Consider the following 8,501-nt stretch of genomic DNA (forward strand, 5'->3'; position numbering starts at 1 on the left):
CCCCTGGGAAGCAGGGCGGAGGCGGGGCCGGGGCCGGGGCCGGGCCCGGGCTGGCTGGAGCAGCTCAAGTCGTGTTTCGCCTGGTCCGGGACGTCCCCGTGGACGCTCTGGCTCTTCGCCCTGCTCTGCCTCGCCGGCGTCCTGCGCCTGCCGCTGCGGATCAGCGACAACCTGAGCACAGGTGGGGACGCGGCATGTGCGCGACGCACCCACCGGGGACTCCGCTCCCGCCCCGAGGGGCCTCCCCCGCGCGGCCGAGGGGAGGCGAGTCCCGGCCCCGCGGGGCTGGAGCGGGCTGAGTTTAGCTACCACCTCGTGTGTGCCCCCTCCCTTCCCATGGGGCTTCTCAGAGTGGCAGCGAGGCGGTGGCCGGCAGCGTCTGCTTGGAAGAGCCAGGAGCCCCGTGGAAGGGACAGCAAAGCTTGCCCCGCTCCTTGGCGGAAATGACTTTCCATCTCCTTGGCACAGTCTGTGTGCAGCCAGCCCCCTGCTTGGATCAGTTCGGGGTCTCCCACTAGCGGAGTTTTAGCAGCAGCTCTTCTTTTTGTTCCTCCTCCTCGTTTTTGGTCTGGCAGGGTCATGCCGTTCCTCTTTAATGCAGGCACCTTGGTTATTGTGGGTAATGTCTTTTCCCACCTGGAGAGTAGCTTTCTGCAAACCACCGGTCAAGTCCATCCGGAGATGGAAGCTGGCATGGAGCCTGGTAGCAGGTGACAGCAGAGCTCTGTCGCCTCTGTGGGCCACCAGTTGCGTTCCAGGTAGCGTCTGAAGTGGTGGGTGATGAAGCCCTGGGTGGATGGAGGCCTCCTTGAGAGAGTAGTGAAAGCAGTGGAAGTTCTGGACCCCCCAAATCTTTGTGGGAAGTGCTAGCCTTACCCTTGGACCTTAATGTCACCCCTATTTCCCCAACCCCTTTCTTGCCTGCAGCAGCTTCAACTGGTTGAAGTAATGGGCACAACACAAGGCCTGTCTTTTGCGGAGGGAGTCTGATGCGGGCCGATAAGTTGGGAGGAGGAGGTTATTAGTTGAAGTTTTGGTTCATTGCAACTGTTATTTTATTCTACTTTTTCTTTGGGACGAAGAACAACTTTGGTGTCTACTTCTTCTTTGACTGTATTTTTAATAAGTGACAAAGGCAGCCCGAGCCTTGGATTCTTTGGTCTGTTTGTTATGTATAAACAAATGCTGTGTAGTGTCAGCAATGGGCTTACACTTCTATTGGGTTAGGTATGTAAGAAGAAACAGTGCAGACGGGAAGTGATATTTTGTGAGTATCGTGTTGGTTCCATTCCTTTCTCTTAGACTGCTTTATTGTGCATGTGTGTTAAATTCAGATCTTCTAGAGAGGCAGTAACAATTGAGACCAGTAGTGCTCAACCTTTTCCCAAGTGACCCAGATGGGCAGGGCCCAGTCCATCTGTTGGCTGGATCCAGCTGGGGGTCCTGATCCGGTGCCCAGGGTGGGCACCATTCAGCCAGAGAGGAAGAGGAGGGGAGGACTCAGCCCTGAGGGGAGAAGGGACATGGCTCAACCCCAGCCACCTGGGGCTTAGAGTTGGGAATATGGCAGGAGGGGAGGGCAGTCATATTAATGACTGCTGCTCCCCCGCTGCTAAATTTCCCAACCCATGGGGAGCCCTGCAGGCCAAATGCCATAGTTCCATGAGCCGCATTTGGCATGTGAGCTGGAAATTGTATTTTTAAAGGAGTAGACTTGTTTACTTGTCTCTTGCTTTTGTATCTATACCTACCTGCTACCTCTGTACAAATAACATGTATATTTTTGTACCAAACGTATTCTTTTCCTCTACTGCTTTTTATATGAACAGATGCCCAGGGATCCCTAATAGCCCATACTCAGGGATAGGTATGGAACCTTTTTACCTCTGTGTGGATTAAAACAAACCTAAATAAGTAGTGAGCAAAAATCTGATTGCGTGCCGGTGGAGGAGGGGGTGCTCTCAGTCCATTTCCACACCTAGCACACAACTGACACTCTTGCAGACAGCTCTGCTGAGACTGTCATGGATTTAAGGAGCATAGACCCTGACCCATCCTCTGTTCCTAATGACACTTGACATTTGCTAGGCCATGCTGAGAAGACTGCTGCCTATGTGCTGCCCATGTTGAACAAGTTCTGTGCTAAATAGGAACCTTCAGTAACAGGGCTGGTAATCTTTTGTTCTGGCTTACACCACTTGGTTATTGCAGGATCCAAGGATGAGGCTTCTTAGTGTTTTCTAAGTGCTGTTCAGTTTTCTGCAGTTTTTGGCATAGCTCATTCTTTTGAATGAAAATGAGAAGTAAAAGATAGTGAGAGGTTTACTGGGAGGTAATCATAGCTCCCTATTAACATATTATTAAACTTAGCGAAGGTATTTTTCTGGAGAACCCATTCATTTATTGAATTAGCAGAAATTTAAGTAGTGTTAGCCAGTCTGAATTTGTTGCAAGGGGGCACATCTTATCTTTTTCTTTTCTGTTTTAGTGCTTGCAGGCTTGCATCAAAAACGCTGCATCAGGAGCTATAATGTAATGCAAAAGCCTTTGGAGGTACGAAGTGTGATGCATGCAACTTCCTTCCCTCTAGGAAGCTCAGCCCCCCCCCCCTTTACACATTATAGATATTGCACAGCTAACGAGTTAATTGCACAGTTCCCTTGAGGCCAGCAACATGTGCAAAGTATCTATCCTACCATAAATATCTCCAATCAGTTATAAAGTTAGACCTCAAAAATGTTACTGACTTTATGGCTGGTTGCTATTGAGCTTTAATTTGCACTTGTAGCAGGGTCTCTCCTGTGGCTGTGAGACCCATCAGCCAGTGGGGCTCCCAGCCACAGCAAGTAGGTATGCACCATACCTAGCTGGGGCTGGGAGTCCTGCAGCTAAGGGGACTCTTGGTCCCAACATCTGTGGATTCTGTGTCCTGGCAGCACCCTACAGGAGCCAGGACCCAGAGCCCCACAGATGCTACGATCTCCCAGCCTCTGGGGTTTCATGCATCCCTGAGGCAGTGAGATTGCAGTGGCTACCTCTCCCAGCCACAGAGGTGCCATGGGTGTCCCTGGGGCCAGGAGCCCCCTCATCTGGGCAAGGGATTATACTTTTCCTGCACTGGTAATAAGGTATGATGGGAGCTAATGCATGATTGTGTGGATCATGCATTAGATTCCATTATGCCTTTACCTGAATAGGTAGAGGGGCCCTAAAAGTATTATCTACACAGTGTTTGTTCTTCATTTCGACCTGGTTTGGGAAGCAAATTGAGTGAGATTCCTCTTAACCTTTTTTCTGTCATGGAAACAAAGTAGATTTAAAACACTGTAGTTTTCAGATTAGAAATCAGACTGTAAGCAGAATTAAAAGAAATGTATGAGAACTCACTTTGCCTAAATGTCAGTTGAAAGTGCACAATTTGCTTTTTTTTTGTTACACTTTGGTGTTCTAATGATGTCATGGTATCACCTCAGTACATTGCATAATAAATGTATTAGACTTTATAGTTTAGATTTATCCAACAAACACGTCATCTTATTGACATTTTTTCTAGTTCCAAAAACTATAGAACTACATGAGAACTAGTTAGACTTGCATTTTAATTTTCCTCCCTGTATGCTTTTTCAGTTGAAATACATGATTACAGCAGACTTCACCTGTTTTTCATTGAGATGGCTCAAATACAAGTAAAGTGCCAGTTGAAAATGAAAGTTAGGAAAAGCCTTCACAACTGTGGCTTGAAAAGCTCACAGAGAGAACCCTCTAAAGCCACAAATCTTTCCATGAAAACTAGTTACTGAGAACAAAAATCACAATACAATATTTATTCCTGAACTGTTCATATGCTACTGCACAATATTCTGATTAAAAAATGAGCACTCATGATATCAGTAAAGCACATGTTAAATAGATAAAAACTTATCACTGAGTAACTGATATCAAATGGGCGTGCTTTCAGGAGGATTCTGCAGGAATCAGTACTAGGGCTGATATCATTCAACATTTACAACTTTCCATCTGGAGCACGGTTGTAAACTGTAAATTTATGGATAGTGCATAAGAAACCAGGCTAAAAATGCATGTCTAACATCCGTTAAAAAAAAAAAGTAAGAAAGTGCTTGTGGCAGTACAGCTCAGTGCCTCTCAGGGAACTGCCAATCTCTTCCTCTTCTCATCCCAGCCATGTGCTGCTGCTGTGTTTCCTGGCTGCCCTTGCCTTTAACAGCTGCTCAGTGCTTACCTCAAAGATATGCAGGGCTGCATGGCCTCCAGACTGGACAGGACAGGGAGGCCCCTTGTAAATTTGAGCTGTGAGGCTGGGAGAGGGGGAAGAAGGATGTGAGGTGAATGGCAGGGTGGGGGCTTGAATTGGCGGTAGCACAGTGTAAAACCACTGCTGCAGTCCTCACCATTTCTTACTTAAGATCCCAATATGATTAAGAATGAAAAGATGATATTACAATTATATTGTTTCTTTAGCAAGAGTGTTGCCTTCAGCAGTAGACTCTGAAATGTCACTTAGAATGATGAGCTTTATGTTCACATGTAGTTAACACTACTTTTTGAAAGGGGAAAGAGAGGGTTAGGGTTTTAGAAATATTTTTGTTTTTGCTTTTTAGACAGATAAGTTCTTAAGATTATTCTTTTCATATCAGTCATTTGAGAGGGTTGCCAACTGAAGAAGTATTTTCTTTGTTTGTTTTACTTGACAATCTGCAAGCTTCTTAGTGATGACCAAACTTTTTTTTTTTTAAACTATGGCTCATGTTGAACCCTTAAACTTGAACCCAGCCCTTCTAACTGCTGTCCAGGTCTTGACTGAAGGGTTATATTTATATTATATAAAACATATATCAGTAAAAATGTATCAGTAAAAATGTGGTTGTCAGTAACAAGTTTGTAGATTGTTGGTAAAAAATGTTTCTTGGGTTGCCAACCCTGATGTGGACATAAATATATAATCACAATTAGTAGTATTTGCAAGTAATACAGAAGTTTGTGGATTGGTAATGCCAGAACAGCTTTACAGAGCAATCTGGATTGCTTGGTAAACTGGAACCAATTTAATCAATTGAACTAGTAGGCATTTGTTCATAGTTATGAAAAGAGGAAATACCATATTTACTCAAATATAAGACAGCTCCCCAATAATTAGTTTCTATATATGGAAAATTTATAAATTTGTTATCGTTTTCCAGGTATAGAACCTAATTATGGGAGGTTTGTTTTAAATTCATCCACCCCCAACTGCGGCAACAGGGAAAGCAGTGGCTGAGAGGGTTGGGTGGCAGTGGAAGGGGAGTCAGGCAGCCCCCTTATCTTCACACCCCCACTTACCCTTGCAGCCTTCCTGCTGCTCCTTCCCCTTTACTCCCCATAGCTTCTGCCCCACTTTTCCTCCCTCCCCCTCCCCATTACTGTCAGATGCTGCTCGTGCTCTGTTCCCTGCTGGATCACAGAGCACAGCACCTAGAGTTGCTGTTGACTGGCCAGGCAGGGGACAGAATTTCCCAATACTACGTGCCTGAGAGGGAATCTAGCCCATGCAGAAGCTGAGCTGCACCTGACAGTTAAGGGGACCGAGGTGGGGGTGGTGGGAGAAGCTACAGAGGACAAGTGGAGGGGGAGGGCAGGAGGCTGCTTTGGGTCTGACTTTGCCCCTGACTCAGGGTCAGGACTAGAGAGTCCCAGCATCTGCCTGCACCCCCTCGCCCCCCTCCCCATTTTGCTTTGTATGCAAATCTAAGATAAAGCGGCTTTTTTCCCCGCGTTGATTGAGGGGGGGAAAAACCCTCATCTTAAATCTTAGTAAATATGATAATATAGGTGACATCTATAAAATGGGGGCCTGAGTTTTAGAAATTAATGACTTTGAAAAGGTTTTAGGCATCGTGGACAAGCAGCTGTAAATGACTGCCCTGGGCATCACTGGCCAAAAAGCTAATATGACTGTGAAAGGTATAAAAAGGAGTAGCAGATGGGGAGAAGGGTGTGGTTGTTATCTCTTTGGTAGTAGTGAGACACCCGTTGGAACCCCATGTCCAGTTCTGATGTCCATATTTTAAAGGGTATTGAAAAATAGGAGAGAATGCAGGAAGAGCCATAGGAATGGTTCTTCAAGGGTCACAGACATTTCTTTTCAAAGAGAAACATAATTCTGTTTGTTAAGCAAAAAAGCAGACTGAGGGATTACTCAGTAGTGATATGTATGGTATCTTCATAGTAATCAGCTCCTTGGACTAAGAACAAAGCATGCTGTGTAAGTGTTTGTGCTCCTAACATTCTGTAGCCAATCAAGGTTGACATTGTTATTGGTCATCTTATTGATTTAATTGGAAGTGGAACCTGAGAAATACTGGGTGCACCAACACAAGATGTTTACTGCAGAGCTGCCTAATTAGCTCCACATAGATTCATAGATTTCTAGAGCCGGAAGGGACCTGGTAGATCATCAGGTCTGACCCCCTGCTCCAGGCCAGAAAGAGTTCTGGGGTTAGGTAACCCCAGCCAGATGCCTGTCTAATCTCCTCTTGAACACCTCCAGGGTAGGGGAAAGCACCTCCTCCCTTTGGAAGCCTATTCCATATTTTGGCAACCCTTACCGTAAAGAATTTCTTCTGGTAAAACATCAATGTCTACACAAGCGATGCTATGAGGATGGAGTAAACTAATTAACTCCACTGTAGGATAGTACTGCCAAACACAATTACTATCCTTTGGAGGAGTTATTTATTCCACTACAGTGCATGTGTAGACGCTGATGGAGCTGTCTAGAGCATGAGGGTGCTTCAGTGCAATGGCTGCCTCCTGGCTGGTCCCACACTGGAATACCCGTCTGCCCCAACTAGTCCCTTTGCAGCATGTTGAGCCAGGTTAGAGCAGCCCCAGGCTGGCAGGCTGACCCTGGGGCCCCTTGCCAGCCGGGGCTGCTCTGCCTCAGCTTAATGTGCTGTGGTCCTGGGCGCACGTGCAAATGGCTCACCCGGGAGCAATAAACTCTGGGATGAAGTGTGCTGGAGTTTATTCAGTCAAATTAATAGCACATGTAGACGTGCCCACTGTCAGGACCAGTGTTCCTCATTTACACCAGTTTTATGCCAGTCTTTAGTGGAGTAACTCTCAGTGTAAATCAGAGAGGAGTGAGGCCCTACAAGATAAAAGTACCCAGGTTATATTTGATCTTAATTGCATTTAAAAGTTATTGCTCATATTTAACTTAAGCTCACCTTATTATTTGTTTTTAAATTATTATAACTATACTACAATGGGAGATGATAAAGTAAATCTTGTGTAAACTAAGAACACTAAAGATAGAACAGGATTTAAAGATATACATCTTCATAGGCATCTGTTTCCAAAATAAATGTGCGTGATTACTTTAATACGTATTTTCCCTCAACGTCACCAGCTACAGGATATTTAAATACCACATTAGTATGAACTAGATAGGGACAGCATATGCAACCCTGCATGGCCCTTCTTCCTTCCCCTCTCCCCTCATACGTTGACATAATGCTTCAGCTTTTTATTCATTTTTTGAAATAGTTGCCAAAATGAAATAGTCCCAGTTTGTTTTAGAAGAGTAGTAAACCAAAGGTTTAATTACCAGAGCATTAAATGCCATTTTGCTATTGATTGAGGGCTTAATAATCTCTAGAGAACAGGAAAAGAAGTAGTATTATGAGATCAGAGGTCTGTCCCTAGGCTGTTTCGGGGGAGAGATGCAGAAAATGAATGGAAGAGAACCACTGGCAGCAGTGTGAGAAGAAAGGGGAAGGTGTCTAGATAGTAGGGATGTAAATGTTGTTTAAAAGCATTCATTTAACCTTCTTTAATTATATCAGTTAATTTAACCAGTAACACAGCAGCTCCCATACAGCCAGGGGCAATGCATAGGAGGTGCATGCAAGTACACGTGCACCCCCTGAGCATGGCGGTTAACCCCCTACAAAAAGACACCACTGGTGGCGTCTGCGGGCGGTCCGTGATTCCCGCTGGCTACACGCACGACACACACCTGCCGGTGGCGTCTGTGGGAGCTTCCTCGCTTCCTGCTGCCGTGCTCCTGCTGCCGCCAGCGCAGCTGTGCCTCCCCCCCCAGCCGCTGGGGGTACGCATGGGTCATGCATACAGCTGCTGCTAGGAGCCACTCAGCACTCTGGGGGTCCTTTGACAGGGGGAGGGGGAGGAGGTAAGCCCAGCTGGACAGCACAGCCCAGGAAAGGGTGGGAGCACCTGTGAACAACGGTTTAATTGAGTCATTAGGCTGCTGGCTGTGTTCCTGTAAGGCAGGGGTTGTCAACTGGGGGTACGCGTACCCCTAGGGGTACTTGGAAAGGTCCTAGGGGGTATGTGTGGGTAGGGGGGGATGGAGAGCCATCACCCGCCACCCCGTGCCACTACCTCCTAGGAGCAGGGCCAGGGTGGGTGAAGGTAGCAGCACCCCTCTGCAGGCCCACAGGCACTGCCTGGCTGGCCGGACGCGGGGCAGGGGGGTGCTC

The 8,501-nt window shown here is 46.6% G+C and overlaps 1 protein-coding gene across 5 annotated transcripts in view; it reads left to right on the forward strand.

The window, feature by feature from the left end:
• Window positions 1–49: 49 nt before the first annotated feature.
• Window positions 50–8,501, forward strand: part of ST7 (suppression of tumorigenicity 7) — a 219,675-nt gene continuing 211,223 nt past the window's right edge. The window contains exon 1 of one of the 5 annotated variants that reach the window (XM_025204175.1): window positions 50–181. The gene's annotated coding sequence lies outside the window, so the exon portion shown is untranslated. The remainder of the gene's footprint in view (window positions 182–8,501) is intronic. The other 4 variants (XM_025204177.1, XM_025204176.1, XM_025204172.1 and 1 more) reach the window with 4 other exon arrangements.

Source organism: Alligator sinensis, unplaced genomic scaffold (assembly GCF_000455745.1).
Source record: "Alligator sinensis unplaced genomic scaffold, ASM45574v1 scaffold65_2, whole genome shotgun sequence".
Lineage (NCBI taxonomy): Eukaryota > Metazoa > Chordata > Crocodylia > Alligatoridae > Alligator > Alligator sinensis.